We start from the raw sequence: 16969 nt of genomic DNA, 5'->3' as shown, positions 1-16969 counted from the left end.
CATTGGCAACTCCAGACTTCTCTGCACCAAATGGCACTACCAATTACATGGGGCTCACCCAACACCAGAGCCATTCAGCTCTCTTCCCACCTGCCCTGCAAAATTCAAAGGGTGGGAAGAGTATCATTCATGTGATAGTAGGAACCACACTAGAAATACTCTTCCTCATGGGAAAGGTCACAGCCTCATGCTCCCCACCCCCTTCCTCCTGCCCTGGGGAACTCCAAAGATGAAGTGGCAATGAGTGGGCAGGAAGAGGGAAGAACATCACATCAGCGAGTATTAGGGGAAAAGAAATAGCTGCTTAGATTTAAAAGCAAAAGTTGAAGAGCCTATGAGCAAGAAAGGGAACGGGGGACAGGAGCTATCACTCCACACAGGCAGGGAGAAAGGGACAGCATTATGATACCCCGTGACTCTGGGCTTAATCTTTCAATCATGTCTCACTAGTAACTTACCAATACGGAATACCTGTCTCTTCCTGCAAACATATCTCTACTCTGCAGGCCAGCCTACTCCCATGATGAAGAGAAACAGCGTATTGTGCTATCCCAGAGCTTTGGGAAGACTGGCACACAAATCGGGGGTGGAGAGGAGGCATACATTGATTTCCAGTGTCCTCTCTATCTTGCTTGGCTAACTCACTCATCTTTCAAGACTGGGTAGAGATATCACCTCCTCCAGGGAGCCTTCCTGATAGGCACCTACTATGTCTGGGCTGGACATACACCCACAGTACCCTGCATTCACCCATTATGTCTAGCCACTTGTCAGCTCCACACCCCCAGCCTGGGAGCTCCTGGAGGTAGAAACTCAGTGTTCACCTTTCTATCCCAGAGACCCAGGGCACAGAGTCAGGGACACAGCAGTGAACTAAACAGCAAAAGTCCTTGCCTCTGTGCAGCAGACATTCTAGTGGACGTAAGAATTGGGCAGCCAGGTGAAGGAACAAGTGGGGAACTGGATACAAAGCTGAGAGGGTCCTGGGAGATCCAACTGTACCTTGTGGGTGAGGCTGAATGCTCTCAGGGCAGGGGGTGATGGGACAAACAGTGCTCTTAGGGACCCTCTGGACATAGAAGACAGCTCGGAGAAAAGAGGACACAACAGGGGAGGGAAGCACATGTATCAAGCATCCTTCCTCCGGTGCTGGCACTGCACCTTTATCCTTTAGCCTTTAGCTTTATTTTTAACTTCTTTTTATTGGTAGAAAAAATGTTAAAGGATTTTTAACTCTTTAAAACAAATATAATTTATTTTGGTTTTGCATATTCTCTCCCAGCTGACACTGGTCTGCCCATTGTCTTCAAGCTGTGCATTCACACTGGAGTGTGCGTTCACACTGGGGTGGACGGTCTTTTCTCATTTATCACCAACTTGGCCATCCCCAGCACCCAATCCCAGGCCCGCAGCACTGAACCTTCAGCCTAAGGTTTTCTATTCCCTTGAGGGGAACTTTGTCAGCCCCAGCAACTCGAAGGGACGCTTTCAGGTCCAATGTGAACTGAAACACCCCGGGTCCTAGCAGGCACCGCCCTGCGCCCGCCCAGCTGGGGGCTGTAAATTCTCACTGTTTATTACCCAGTTGTGGAGGGGGTTGGGGGTGAGATAAAGGAGGAAGAGGCTGCTGTTGTAAAAAGACACTGCTTTTGAAAGAGGAAAAGTGCTGTTGAAAGCAGCCAGTCCCCTTTCCTGGAGAAGCCAGGCTTAGCCCTGGGAAACAAAACACACCTGTGTTTGCTCGGGTCTCCTGGACAAAGCACTGGAACATGGCTTTACTAAAACCCCCAATCCTCAGAGGCCCCACAGATTACTGCCTTGAAGGGGGCTCTGAGCACCTCTCAAACTGCAAAGTTTCCCCGACAAGCAGCACCCACCGCAAAGTTGAGGCAAGAGGAGGAAATGGTGGCAGTGACTCGGTGATCAACAACATGCCCTTCGGGATGCATCAGAGCTGGGTTCTGTTCTCAGATCCACTATTTACTGGCTGTGTGACCTTCAGATTAACCTTCCTAAACTTCAGTTCCCTTTGCAGTAAAACAGGGACAGTAAGAGCACTTCGTAAAAGTTAAAAAGATTAACTCAAAATATCCGTAAAGAACTTGCCATTGAGTAAATGCTCAGCGAACAGTGGGGAGGAGGAAGAGGACTAGCTCCCCACAATGTTCCCGGGACCAGGTCTCAGAGGACTTGCTCTTGCTCCCCTGCACTCCCACCCCCATCCTCTCCCTGCCCCCAACCACCAAATCCTCCTGTTGTAGGTCCCACCCCGCCATGCACTGTACTGTTTCCAAGATGACAACATGCGAGCTTTTTGAACCGGTGCTGGTGTGTTCGTGGGAGAGGGCTGGAACTGTGGCGTGTTCGTGGGAGAGGGCTGGAACTGTGGCGTGTTCGTGGGAGAGGGTGGAACTGTGGCGTGTTCGTGGGAGAGGGTGGAACTGTGGCGTGTTCGTGGGAGAGGGTGGAACTGTGGCGTGTTCGTGGGAAAGGGTGGAACTGTGGCGTGTTCGTGGGAGAGGGCCATCTTCAAGTCACCTCCTTGGGTCACGCTCAGGCTCACAGCCTGACAAAGGAGACCTGGGACGGCAGGTCTTCAGTGGATCCACTCCGTTCCAGAAATGGCCTCGGGGATGCCGAGAGGTCCCAGGAAAAGTCCTTGGGACCAAGGATCACACTGGGACGTTCCCACAGAGCAGCGGCAATGGCCTGTTCTCCTCTCAGCAGCCCTATCTGTACTCCACCCGCCCCGGCCCTGCACAGTCTCTGAGGACCTGGGACAGAGCAAGGGGCCGCAAAACAGCCTGGACCCCTGCTCAGCCTCTCACTGACCTCGAAGCCACTGCCCATGTCTAATCCAGTTTAAAGGTGGTTTGAGGAGGTGAAGAATACAACTTTCGAGCCCTGAAGTTCAGGGTTGCAAAGAGGGACCTGGCCAGGTGCCAACAGAGGAGCCCCAACCCAGGCCAGGGCTCACAGAGCTGGCCATGGAGACAGAATCACATTGTCCACCTTCTGTACAGGTCTCACAGCCTTGCTCTCACAGATGCCGCTAACATCTTTTCGTCATATCTTTCACAATTATCATGTTGAGACACTTCCTTTAAAATGTGTTGGAAAGGAATATGGCTTTTGAGAACATGCCTTCCCTGCCCCCCAGCTCAGACACACTGCAATGTGACTTTAGCCACAATAGGCCTCTTTAAGCCTCAGTTTTCTTGTGTGTAAATGGGGGACAATAGCATCTCCCAGGCATGACTGAGAGGAAATGCCCTTATGCAGTAAATAATATTAGCATAGTAATGTGAATTTATGCGAATAATGACAATATGGTATCATTGTGTCTGAAATATAGTAAGTGTGCACAAAGTGGTGGTTCCTGCCATCATCATCACTGCCGGAATTTTAGATTCTAAAAGGATGTCTGAATAATCACACTCTGCAGGGATCTGGGGTACAGAAGATTACCACAGAAGCATGAGTCAGGGGATGAGCTTTTACAGTCAAGCATCCTTCATACCCTTTGTCATGGGGGGAGGGAGGCATACATCACAAGACCCTCAAGCAGGAGGGCCATGGGATTTGCTCGGATCACTCTGCAGACAAGTATCCACGGGAATGCAAGGATTTAGTCACTCTAAAGAAGACACTGCAAATCCAGGCCTATCAACTTCTAGCAGGTGGTAAACCCTGGGCAAGTCACTTGACATGGCTCTACCTTAAGGTACCATCTGTAAACTGGGGGTAGTAATAGCACCTACCCAGCGGACTACTGGAGGAGTCAATGAGACAGTCCACTTAAAACACTGAAAATGTTACAGCAACTGCAATAATTAACCATTGTTACTACTGCCACCACAATTGGGAGTATAATTATTATCAGTTTATGCTGTTAACACACCTCATAAAAGAATGTTAGAGCTAGAGGAGGTGTTAGGCACCACCCAAGCCAAACTTTGACTTTACAACTAAGGACACACACCAGAGAGGGTGAGCGGCTTTCCCCAGCCCACACGGCTGGGTTATATTCACAACCCAACCTCCCGACTCCTCCAGCCCCTCACACTTTCTGCTCCACCCGAATGATGTGGATTTCAGGTGCAGGCACGGGTGGGTGCTGGAAGGGAACAGCAGAACCAAGGCTGAGATTCTCAGGGGCCAAACAGGTAAGCTGAATCTCATAAGCTGTCACTGAAAATGGGTCACTGTGAAGTGAAAACACCAACCAGATGAAATCCAGGGGACTGCAGCCAGCATTGGCACAGACAGTCTGAGCTGATGGAACATCAGCAGAGTTGGCAGAAGATGGGCAGCCTCTCTGGGGCAGCCTGGCAGAGACAGGCAGAGCCCAGAGACAGGCAGGTGGTTGTCAAGAGGCAAGCGAGATCACTCCAGATGGTAAGCAGACCAGACAGGCCTTTGAGGGGAACCTTGGGAACTGGGGCTCCATGACCAGAAGGAGAGATGAGAAGGCTGAGGGATTTACTGCAAATATCTAAAGACCCTCCCGTGAATGAGTGAGTCAACTTGCTGGGTACTGACCAGGCAGAACAGGCCAGTGGTGAGGAATGGTGAGGAAAGTGGATTCTAGAGCAAGATGGACCTGGATCCAGTGAGTGACTGTGCAGGTGACTCTCCAAGCCTCCATCTCCACATCTGTAAAATGGGGATGGTAATAGAACCTACCTCACAGGGTGGGGAAGATCGTTGCAGCAGCACGTGGAAAACACTTAAGCACAATTACCCACACATAGCCTCCAAAAATGGGAGCTACTATTATTAGAATGAAGGACAGAAAGTTTCAGGGAAGATTAGAGTTCAACATAATAAAGAACAGACCACAAGCTGGCTATACAGTGTGCTACCTGTGGCTAAAGGCAGGGCTCGGCAAAGGCGCTGGGGAAGGGATTCAAGCAGCTCCCTCCAGCAGAGCTAAGTAAGGTCCCTTATCATTCTGACTCTGAGAGCCTGAGGCAGCCCTGCAAAGGCAGCCCTTGAAAATGTTGGTTTAGAGGATTTTTTTTGCAGCGTCCCAAGTAGCTGGGACTAAAGGTGCACGCTACCATGCCCAGTGTGATGTTAATATTGATTGTCAACTTGATTGGATTGAAGGATGCAAAGTATTATTATTCCTGGGTGCGTCTGTGAGGGTGATGGCAAAGGAGATTAACATTGGAATCAGTGGACTGGGAAAGGCAGACCCACCCTCAATCTGGGTGGGCACCATCTAATCAGCTGCCAGCACAGCCAGAATAAAAGCAGGCAGAAGACATGAAAAGACTAGACTGGCTGAGTCTTCTGGCCTCCGTCTTTCTCCCATGCTGGAAGCCTCCTGCTCTCAAACATCAGAATCCAAGTTCTTCAGCTTTGGGACTCGGACTGGCTTCCTTGGTCCTCAGCTTGCAGACAGTCTACTGTGGGACCTTGCTTTGTGATCGTGTGAGTCAGTACTCCTTAACAAACTCCCCTTTATATACAGCAAGGTTTCTCAACCTCAGTACTACTGATATTTGGGGTCTGAAAAATGTTTTGGTGGGGGCAGGGAAGCTGCTGTATGCATCATAGGATGTTCGGCAGCACCCCTGGACCCCGCCCTAGTTGCTGGTAACATCCCCCAACCCCAAGCTATGACAACTAAAATTCACCCCTCAGTTCCTCATCTGGAGGAGACAAACACATACGCCACAGATCATAGTAACAGCAGCAGCTGATATGTATGGAATATTTGCTACATGCCAGATCCTCTCCTGAGTGCTTTACCTCCTTTAACTCATTGACTCATCAACATGACGCTGTGGGACAAGTATTCTCCCCACTTTAGAGATGAGGAAACTAAAGCAAAAGGAGGGGTCAAGTGTAGGACAAGTTAGTCCTCACCTCCCTGGTTTTTTTTTTGTTTGTTTTTTTTTTGAGATGTATCTCACTCTGTTGCCCAGGTTGGAGTGCAGTGGTGCGATCTCGGCTCACTGCAACCTCCGCCACAGGGGTTCAAGCGATTCTCCTGCCTCAGCCTCCTGAGTAGCTGGGATTACAGGCACCCGCCACCACACCAGGCTAAGTTTTTTGTATTTTTAGTAAAGACGGGGTTTCACCGTGTTGGCCAGGCTGGTTCTCAAACTCCTGACCTCAAGTGATCCGCCCACCTCAGCCTCCCAAAGTGCTGGGATTGCAGGCATGAACCACCACGCCCAGCCAGAGCACTCTGTTCTGATGTTTAAGTCTCAACATACAATCCAGGCCATCCACTCTGGCTGACCTCCCCAGAGAAACCTCCATTGACAAAGGTGCTTTTTCCATTTGTTGCACAGTGGAATAAACAAGATAACCCACCCGCAGCCAAACAAGACTAGCTGGGCAGTGGTGGGACAGCCCAGGTTCCAACCTCACGTGCTGGCCACACCTCTTCCAAGCACATCCTCCCACTCTCCCAGAATCAAAAATACCAGCCACCATTCAGGCCAGGAGAGTTGTGTTCAGAGGATGAGGTCAGGAAACCTGGGCCCTGCCCTGGCTCGGCCAGGCGTGTGACCTCAGAGAAATCACTTCAATCCCTTCCAGCTCTGTTAGCCCAAACAAGTCCCTCCTACCTTGTAGGCTAGAGCCCAGCAACTTTTCCCATAACATGCCTAATTAGAAGACACAACCAAATAGCACCCAGCAACAATCTTTTGTTCCTGTGTAGGGTTTATTCTGACTGGTGGGCTCTCCCCCTTGCCAAAGAAAGCCAAAAATTCCCCAGGGACAATTTCATCTCCATGAACTCAGAATATACTCAGTGTTTCAGTCTCAAGGAAGCCAGCTCCTAACCCTCCTCACCAAGCAGACCCTGATACTAGTTTCCCGAACAGCATCTAAAAGCTTTATGCTACAACCTCCCTAGCAGGACACAGAAGGACTGGGATCATCGGCTGCTTCCAGGGAGGGAAATGGGAAGGCAGGGGGTGGGGGACACTTGCTTTTCACAGAATATACTTTTGTTTCTTTTGAGTTTTGTACCAAAACCATTTGTATGAAAATGTGCTGTCATTACCTTTTTTTTTTTAAAGTATGCAAATATAAGAAAAGTCTGTCTACGGGGTGGCGGGAGAAACTGTTACGGGAACTGAAGCTGCCGATTAGGCCTGATCAAGATGACAACTTCCCAAAAGCACCGAGACATCGTGGCAGAGCCCATGGGGGAAGAGCCAGTGGGGAGCCTGGCCAAGTGAAGTCCTGGACAAGAAGCTGGAGGAAAGGGGCTTTGACAAGGCCTGTGTTGTCCCTGGCCAGTTTCTGGTGCCGAAGAAAGATGAAGATCTCTTCCAGGAATGGCTGAAGCACACTTGTGGTGCCAATGCCAAGCAGTCCCAGGACTGCTTCGGATGCCTTCGAGAGGGCTGCGACGCCTTCTTGTGATGCTGTCTGGGAAGCCCTTGATCCCCAGCCCTCATCCGGAGTTTGCAGCCGAGGAGGGACTCCTCCCCGTCCTCTACAGAGGAAAAGATTGCTATTGTACTCACCTCCAACGTACTCCAGGTCTTTTGGGAGTTTTCTCCCCTAACCATTTCAACTTTTTTGGATTCTCGCTCTTGCACGCCTCTCCCTTCCTTTTTCCCTTGCCAGTTCCCCGGTGACAGTCATCAGCTTTCCTGCATGGATCCCTGGCCCCGTCCCTCACCCCCACCCTCGCTTTCAGTCCATTTGATACCATTTGGCTGTTTTTTTGGCAGAACAGTCACTGTCCTTGTAAAGTTTTTTAGATCAATAAAGTTAGTGGCTTTAAAAAAAAAAGAAAGAAAAAAGAAAAGTCTGTCTGGGAATATATACATTTAATTGTTATGTCAGACCTCTAGGATAGGAGAGAGGGGACTTCCCATTTCTCTGGGATTATTTGGCAAGGGTGGGACAAGTCTCAGGTATTACGGAGAAGGAAAAAGGACGTTTTCGAAATAAAGATAAAAAATGAAAAAAATATCCCATCTATTTAAAAGGATGAGTTTGGGAATAAAATAAGACATAATATAGGGAAAAGGCTCTGAAGAACTTAAAAGTGCCTTATCAGTGTAAAATCTTAAAGACAGTCATAATTAGGGAGCAGGACATGAGGATACACCAGCAATCACACACACACATCTCCCCAGTAGTTAAGACAGCAAACTGCTAACTGGGTAAGATGAAGGGCTGTACTCTGGCCAAGTGACCCCAGGAAATCACCCAAATGAGCTTCTGTGCTTCCTGAAAATGGTACACAGCTTCCTATACAAGCCAGCTTCTCATCTGATGGTCCTTCTTCTCCCTGAGTAGAACACCCAGGACTCTGGTCTAGGCTCATCAAGTCAAAAACAAACTCGTCAGCCTCCAACAGCCCTCAAGCCTCCCCAGGCAAGCACCCTGCCAGCCCAAGCCAGCCCCCTGCTGTGCGGGCGGGGTGTGTGAACTAGCAGGGTCCTTGGGGAAGGCCAGGCCAGCCCCTGTGCTCAGGGCTGAATCCCCTGCAGCATCCACTGATGCTGAAGAGGTTACTGAGGTGCAGACGGGGTGTGCTGGAATCCCTCTGACCCCCATAGTGTATGGCCAGTCTGGCCAGGGCGTGGGCCCTGGATGGTTTGTCTAAGCAAAGACCTGCCCAGAAGTGATCTCAGATGCCCAGTGTTCTGGCAAGGTAAATAGGAGTATCTGGCTAACTTATCAGGGGCTGACTGCCAGCCCTTCAAAGCCAGCCGTCAGCTGGTTCATGCGCTGATGAAAAGCAGAGTCTTTGGGAACATCTCCACCCAGATCTGCCTACTTCCCATCCACCTGGGAGTGGCTGCTGAAAAAGCTGACAACTGCCAGGCCTCTGCTGGGACCCGGCACTGCCCTAACAGCCTGTTCCCAAGACATGTGAGTGCTGGGGTCCTGATGACTAGAGTGCAGGGGACTGGGGGTGCACCTTGGACTTTGGAACAAGACAGACCTAGGCTCCAGTGTCAGCCCACACCTCACATTAGATCTGTCTGCTTGGACAGAGATTTAATCCTAGCTTCAGGATCCCTATCTGTAAAATGGGGATAACAAGGCCTATAATGGCACAGAATGAGACAGGACCAAATTAGATCCTATGTCCTGAAAGACTTAGCCTGGTGCTGTGTCCACAACAGACACTTTAACAGTGTTAACCCAGCAGGTCCTCACCACTCACTGACTATACGGCTTTAGTTAAACTATCTTATTTTATTTATTTTTTTTTTTTTGAGACGGAGTCTCGCTCTGTCACCCAAGCCGGAGTGCACTGGCCAGATCTCAGCTCACTGCAAGCTCCGCCTCCCGGGTTCATGCCATTCTCCTGCCTCAGCCTCCCGAGTAGCTGGGACTACAGGCGCCCACCACCTCGCCCGGCTAGTTTTTTGTATTTTTTAGTAGAGACGGGGTTTCACCATGTTAGCCAGGATGGTCTCGATCTCTTGACTTTGTGATCCGCCCGCCTCGGCCTCCCAAAGTGCTGGGATTACAGGCTTGAGCCACCGCGCCCGGCCTAGTTAAACTATCTAGGCATCAATTGCCTCACCTTACAAATGCAGATAAAGAACATCACCACTTTGTGAAGATTATGACAATGGAAGCAAAACAGCCAGAAAGATACCCCGGACACATCAGGAGCCCAGTCAATGTCAGCGGTCAGGATGCTCTCACTTCCCATTCACTGTCTATTTAATCAAAGTTAATCATTCACAGAGCAAGAAAGAAGTCCTGTTTTTTTTTCTACATTGATGAGAGAACTCTGAGACCGGCCTCTGGCCAAGAGGAGGAGACAGGGAGTGGGGAGTGGAGCCCGCATTTCCTGGTTTACACCCACCTACAGCCCATTTCAAAAGACACAGCACCACACCCCCAGAGCGTCACCAGGGCCAAGAAGCAGGGAGCCCGCAGCTTTTTCTGGGAGGCTGTTTGACCTAACAAAGGCACCCTGCTTGAGAGGACTCCTGGGCCACCAAGAGACTCCGATCTGGCCTTCCTGCCATCCACGGCCCCCCAGAAGGCAGACTGCCCAGCTCCTTCTTGCCTGGTACAGGTGGAACCTATGGGCTCCCAGGAGAAATCAGAGCTGCTTTAAAACAGGTGGGCACACGATCCTAGTGAAGAAACAGGTCTGTCCTCTTAGCTCCTCGCCAATGAGAGTCAACTGCCTCCGCCAACCTGTCACCATCCACAGCCTCACCCCCTCCCAGGGACCCAAGAGCCCACCCCAACTGCCAGCCAACAGCAAGCTCTGTCCAGTACAGGCTTCACAATCCTGGACTCGTGACTGGGCCTCCTGGAGCCTTGGTTCTCACATCAATAAAGGCTCTGTAGGCCAGAATGACGATGGTGAAAATAGTAATAAAATAAAGATAAAACGAGCCTGCAGCCTGTAAGGTAGTCACAAGGGAGGGCTATGTGAGCTAGTGCAAAGGGTTCAGTCCGCTGCCAGACACAGACCAAGCACTCACTAGATGTTAAAACACAAAAGCACCTACAAAGACAGAAAGCAGCTTGATTAGTGGTTTCTTAGGGCTGGGAACGGAGGAGTTGGGGGAAGGTGATAGCTAAGGGGTATAGAATATCTTTCTAAGGTGATAAAAATGTTCAAAACTGATGACATAAATAGCTGCCCATTTATGTGAACATCCTAAAAACCATGAAGTTGTATAAATGGGTGAATTGTATGGGTATGTGAATTACATCTCAATAAAGCTGTTATTTCTCTTTTAAACTAAAATGTTCCAGGACCCCGCTAAGCCTTTTATATCGAGATGTGGTTTTGTTTTTAACCCATTTGGCCCACTGGCAAGAAACCAGGCTCAAAGGCAGGCCCTGGACCAGAGCTCTCTCAGGGGACTGATGTAATTGAGCTAGTTCAGCTACTGAACAGTGGCTGGTAAGCCTGCTGAGATGAGGATTACTAAATGGGAGGAGCTGGTCTTCGAAGCAGAGTGGCACCCGCTCCAGGAGGCCAGTGTGAGAACAGCCTCCTCCTCACTCCTCCGGGGTTACAGTTTGGTCCTGCCTGTAACCCCTCCCCCATGTCTGGAGTCTGATTCTGGCCCTTGCAGGTCTGAGAGCACACAGGCCTCAGCAGGCTGCAGCTCCCAGCAGTGGCCAGCACATTCCTTCCCCAAAGAAGGAAAAGCCACCAAAAGTGAGGTCATTTGGTTTTTCTGGCACAGATGCTGAGAGCTCTGGGTCACTCAATTCCATAGAGAACTCCCCCAGCTGACAGGGATTTGGCCCAGCCTGCCACTCATACAATATGGGAACCCCGGGGTCTGGCAGACTCTGGCCCCTAACTTGACCCCTCCACGTAGTTGAGGTATGACCCTCAATCTTCCAGCTTGAAACCTCCATGGTCTTATCTGTGGAATGGGATGATGAAACCTACCCCTCCTGGGGTTGAGCTAAGAATTAAACAGCAGAAAACTAGACTTACGGTGAGGGCTCAAAAATTAAATATGGCTGGCTCTGATATCTCACACCAGCAATCCCAGCACTTTGGGAGGCTGAGGAAGGAGGACTGCCTGAGGCCAGGAGATCAAGGCCAGCCTGGGCAACATAGCAAGACCCTGTCTCTACTGAAAAAAAAAAAAAAAAAAAAGCTTCTGTCCTCTCCCCAGGGTCATTTCTCCTGAGTGTGCCTTGCTGACCAGAAACAAGGAACCTGCCTAGATTCCAACCCCCTGTGTGGAAGCTCCTCTCCAAAGATCAAACCACTTATCATTACAAATTTGCAAGAAAGAAAGAGATCCTGCTTGGACAAGGAAGTTTTCCAAGTCTCCTTTCTGTGGCCCTAAAATAACCTCCCAGCAGGAGCTTCTGTCCTGGTCTGTCCCACAGTCCACCCCTGGATCACTCATACCCCTCAAAGCACCTCCCCGGGCATAGTGGCTGGGAACTCTGACCCCCATGGTGGTTCCAGTCACCAGGCTGTCAGCTGGAGGCAGCTGGAGCATCAGCTCTGTCAACTGCTTTTGGGGACTTGGGAGGGGTTCCTGGAGGCCCCAGAGGACAGATTACTGTACCTCTTTAAAAGGCGCATGAAGTCCCTGAGGAGTAGCCAGGGTCCAAAGTCTGGGCTTACAGTGACTGGCCCAGTGACAGAAGGGGAGAAGCCGGGCAAAAAAAAAAACAGAAAAAAGAACAGCAGAATAATTGAGTGCAATGGTTCTCAAACTTGACATGTAAACTTCAACATTTACCAGAATCACCTGGAGGGCTTGTTAAAATACAGACTGCTGGGCCCCACCACCAGTTTCTGATTCCAAAGTTCTGGGCAGGCAGGAAAACCGCATTTCTAGTAAGTATCCAGGTGATGCTGATGCTGCCAGTCCAGAGACCACACTCTGAGGACCAAGGCTTTGTGGCTAAGAACAGATTTGGGCACAGAAGAGCTGGGTTCAGTATGGGTCTGCCACTTACTAACCTTGGAACCTAAGCAAGTTCTTGACCTTTCTGAGCCTCAGTTTCCTCATCTATAAAACAGAGACAATACCTTTCTCAACTGGGTTGGTAAGGAGTTTCAATGAGATAATCTATGCAAAAAGCCCAGCACACCCTAAGTAGTTAACAGTGTCTAGAGTTCATTACTAAAGTACAAGAAAGACAAGAGAAAGGGTACTCATGGCAAGGCATAAGACAAAAAGAACGACTCCAGGATCCATGGAATTGCCCTTGTCACTAAACGGTCCCAGGTAGCATCAAGGGATCATGGGGGACACCTTGGTGCCCAGTGTGTTCCTTTATCTGGGCCGCAGGATCCAGCAGGCACTGCACCCCAGCCTCTCTGACTCAGTCAAAACGTGATCAATAGGACCTCAGCACTGATCCCGCCCAAACTCCAAGCCAATGCCACAGTACTACCCACCTCCTCCCTGAGGGACAACCACCCAGCAGTAGCCACATGACTTTGCAAAGGAATTCTCAAAGCTCCAGGGAACCCAAGCCCTCAGGATGCCAGAGATACCAAGGGATGAGGGAACGAATTCAGCAACTGTGGAAGCATCACAAGCCGCCACAAGTCCCAGCAGTGATTTGCACCCTGGGGGTGGGACTGGAGCAGACATCCCCAGGGCGCAGAACTTCCCGCAGGAACCTACACAACAGGCAAAATTCTGTCTCTACAAAAAATTTAAAATGTTAGCCAGGTATGATGGTATGCCCCTATAGTTCCAGCTACCCAGGAGGCTGAGGCAGGAGGATCACCCCAACCCAGGGAGGTCACGGCTGCAGTGAGCCGTAATCATGCCACTGCACTCCAACCTGGGAGACAGTGAGACCCCATCTCAAAAAAAAAGAACTTCCTGCAGGGACTGAGGCATTAAACACTGTATCTATAAACTGCCACTCCCTACAGAGGAGAGGTTTTCTGCAGAGCATCACCATGATTCTCAACACCACCCAGGAGGAAGTTTCTGGTTCCAAGAGAGCTGACTGGAGGAGGGAGCAGTCTAGGCACGTGGAGAGTTCCTCTTCAGCTGCAGCTCAAAACTAAAACGCATCTCTTTACACCTAAGAGACTGGCAAACAATTAGAAAGGTGATTATGCCAAATGTCGGTGGGGTTGAGGGATCCAGAAGCCCTCATGCCTGGCTGGTGGAGAGTAGACTGCACAGCCATTTTAGAGAGTAACCCAGCACCGTATCAGGAAATTCCCTCCAACCCGGCAATTCCCTGCTCAATGCATTCGTCATACAGCTGCACTGGGATGTATGGGAGAACGTTCATCGTTGCCTCATTTGTGTCAGCAGGAGAGCAGCTGGGGACAATCTGCATGTCCATCACAGAAGATTGTAGGATAAAATGTGACAGACACACAGTGGCCTTGCATGGCCCCGAGATGACACTGGGCCATGACGGAGGAGCCTAACAACCTCAATTCTCTTCACCTGAGGTTCAGCAACACAAAGTTTCTTCTCCCAAAACACACACACACAGATCAGCACCTTAAAAAGCAGCACGGAAACCCTCACCCAGGCCCAGGACAACATGACCCAGTGCCATCACTGCCCTCCTGGCCTGTCCACTAGGCCGGCAGTGGTCTGGGGTGTCAGCAGCCCAGCAGGCTGAGCAGCTCGCCAACACCTTGGTATGGCCAGCCCGGCGTGAGGGACAGGGCAGCAAGGTATCAGCAGCAGGGAGCAGCAAGCTGAGGAACAGGAATGTGTCTGTGGAAAGTTCCATTTCCAGAAGAGTGGGAAGAAGGGCAGCTGTAGGCAGATCTGTCCACCTCTGCTGAGAAGCCCAGGGACGTCTGGGCGGGGCAGGATGGGACGAGGGGCTTCCGCCTGTGGTCAGTGTATTTACAGTCCTCTTCAAAGATCAAAGAGATCCACACCTGCTGTTCTCCACCAGCCCCGGGGCTCCTAGGCTTCACTTCAGACACTGCAGCAACGGCAGCCCCAGGGGTGCTCTCCACTCCCCAGCACCCCGCTCCCCCCGACCTTGAGAGGAAAGTTCAGCGTTCTATCCTCGGTTTCAAGATGGGGACACTGATGGCAACGTGTTTCAGGGAGCCCCAAGGGGAGGTGAGGGAAGGAGAGGGAATCATATCCTAGGGTTGCTCAAAGATGTTGGCTACCGTTATAACCACTCAGTGAGTGCCCACTCACTGTTGTCATCACCCACGAGGCATGTGCCATCTCAGCAAATCCACTCAACAATTCTAGGTTAAAGGAACAAAGCAGCAGGACACCAAGGGCCAGTTCCCCACAGTCACACAGCTAGCAAGAGGCAGAACTGAGGTGTGAACTAGGTCTCTAGGACGTCAAAGCCTGAGCCCGCTCCACTCTGCTGGGAGGCTAAACTCTTCCAGGCCAGCCTTCAGCCTCTGCTCAGGCTGCGGAATGATGGGGACTCATCCAGCTCTGCCCACCAGCCTGCACCAGTCCCTGCTCAGTCTCAAGCCACACGGGCTCCCGCTCAGCTGTGCCCAGGCAGTCCCTGGGCCCAGTGGACTGGGGAGCAGAGCCAGCTCAAAGCCAGCCCCGAGAGGAGGCTGTGGACCTGCTGGCCCCCTGGGGATGCAGAATGGGCCAGGCAGGTTTTTCTTCCAGGTCTCAGTTTTAGGGAGATGGAAAGAGGGTTAGAATTCTTCTCCCTTGGGTTTCTGAACACAAAGGCCATTGAGAAAGACTGATGAATAATTAAAGGGGCAGCCAAGCCGATGATGTGTGCCAGAGTGTGGGCAACTGGCTTGCTAGGGCTTGGACTAGCCCGATGTTGGCAGCCTCCTTCATGCAGGCCACTGCAGATTCTACAGACTCGCCCAGGCTCCAGGCCTCCCCTGCCAGACAGCTGCAGCCAGATTCATTCATTCTTTCCTTCCACAAATTCTTACTGAGCACTGATTCTGTATCAGGCACTGGGGTTACATCATGGGCAAATACAGGCACTGTCCTAAGTCATGGAGCCTGCAGTCTCATGGAGAAGACAAACAGTAAGCAAAGATTATATCAATGAGTGCATTTTTGTACACTAAGCTCCAGTGCCTATAGGAAAAGTCCTCGAAGGTATGAGGCTAAAACAGGACCCTGAACTGATCCTGGGGGGCAGTGGGGGGGCGGGGGGGGGCAGTGTGTCTGATCACTGCCCCAAGGATGTCAGTGAATTTATAAGGCTGGGGAGTATTAGATGAAAAGTTTGTAAATGTGAAGGAGGCCCATATAACCTGTCATCCAAACCAAGGCACCAGGGGGTCTACTAATAATTACACCAGCATAGCAGGTATAGGCAGAGCTGTAGGTCACCCTATGCATGTGTGGGGCGGGTAGCAGGGTGGTCAGGGGGTGATGCTGCCCAAGCAGAGGAAACAAAATAGCAAAGGCCCAGGCCAGACACAGTGGCTCACACCTGTAATCCCAGCACTTTGGGAGGCCAAGGTGGGTGGATCACCTGAAGTCAGGAGTCGGAGACCAGCCTGGCCAACATGGTGAAACCCCATCTCTACTAAAAATACAAAATTAGCTGGGTGTAGTGGCACGTGCCTGTAATCCCAGCTACTCAAAAGGCTAAGGAAGGAGAATTGCTTGAACCCAGGAGGTGGAGGTTGCAGTGAGCTGACTGCACCACTACACTCCAGCCTGGGCAACACAGCAAGACTCCAGCAGAAAGAAAAGAAAAGAAAAGAAGAGGGGAGGCGAGGGGAGGGGAGGGGAGGCAAGGGGAAGGGAGGGGAGGGGGAGAGAGAGAAAGAGAGAAAGAAAGAAAGAAAAAAAAAAAAAAGCAAAGGCCCCAGAGAAAAGAGAGTAAGGTCTGTTCAAAAAACTGGAAAAAAAAAAAAAAAAGTCACAGTGCAGGAGGGAAGGAGAGGGTGCCAGAGACTGGAGATGAGCTAGCAACATGGGTGTTCGGGTGCCTGCAGCTGTTGTTTCTCCTGAGAGCAGTGGAAGTCACCGAAGACATTTTATTTCAGTTGAAAGAAACAAATGAGGCTGTGGCGGGCTGAGCTGGGAGTGTGAATCAGATGCTGGTTACATAATTCCACCTGCATCTTGGAAAGAGATCTCTAAATGCCATGGGAAGGGCAGATCAGAGATGGACAACAGTGGCTGAAAAGAGAGCAAGCACGAGATCACGAAAAGGTCCCAGCCAGAGATGAAGGCAGCCAGTCCAACCTGGCAGCGGAGGAGACGGAGAAGCAGGTGGATACAAGCGATACTCAGGAGAGACGGGGCGGAGGGGTAGAGGCCACACCCAGATTTTCAGACCTGAGTCAATAGAAGAAGGAATAGTCAGAGAGGCCACAGCTTTGCACCCATACTCCCTGCCTGCCCAGACACCTGGGGCAGCTCGCTGTTCACGGCAGTCCTCAAAGGGCCAAAGTCCTGAGGCCGCAGATCTAATTGAAAGGTCGGAGTGGAAGAGCTTCAGAGATCAGGATGTCGTTCCCAACCCACTGCCCCAAGTGCTCTACCAGTGTCAGCCCAATGAATCCGAACCACCCCAGAAGGCATCTCATTTTACAGATGAGAAAACCGAG

General features: G+C 50.8%; 1 protein-coding gene and 1 pseudogene across 4 annotated transcripts in view; one reads left to right on the top strand and one right to left on the bottom strand.

The window, feature by feature from the left end:
• ACTN1 (actinin alpha 1) overlaps positions 1-16969 on the bottom strand; it is a 105052-nt gene that overhangs the window by 52589 nt on the left and 35494 nt on the right. The window lies entirely within an intron of this gene.
• LOC117069417 lies at positions 6938-7655 on the top strand (annotated as a pseudogene).

This window comes from Trachypithecus francoisi, unplaced genomic scaffold (genome assembly GCF_009764315.1).
Source record: "Trachypithecus francoisi isolate TF-2019V2 unplaced genomic scaffold, Tfra_2.0 Lachesis_group3, whole genome shotgun sequence".
Lineage (NCBI taxonomy): Eukaryota > Metazoa > Chordata > Mammalia > Primates > Cercopithecidae > Trachypithecus > Trachypithecus francoisi.
Note: the sequence above shows the minus strand (reverse complement) of the source record. Positions and strands in the feature narration are given on the sequence as shown.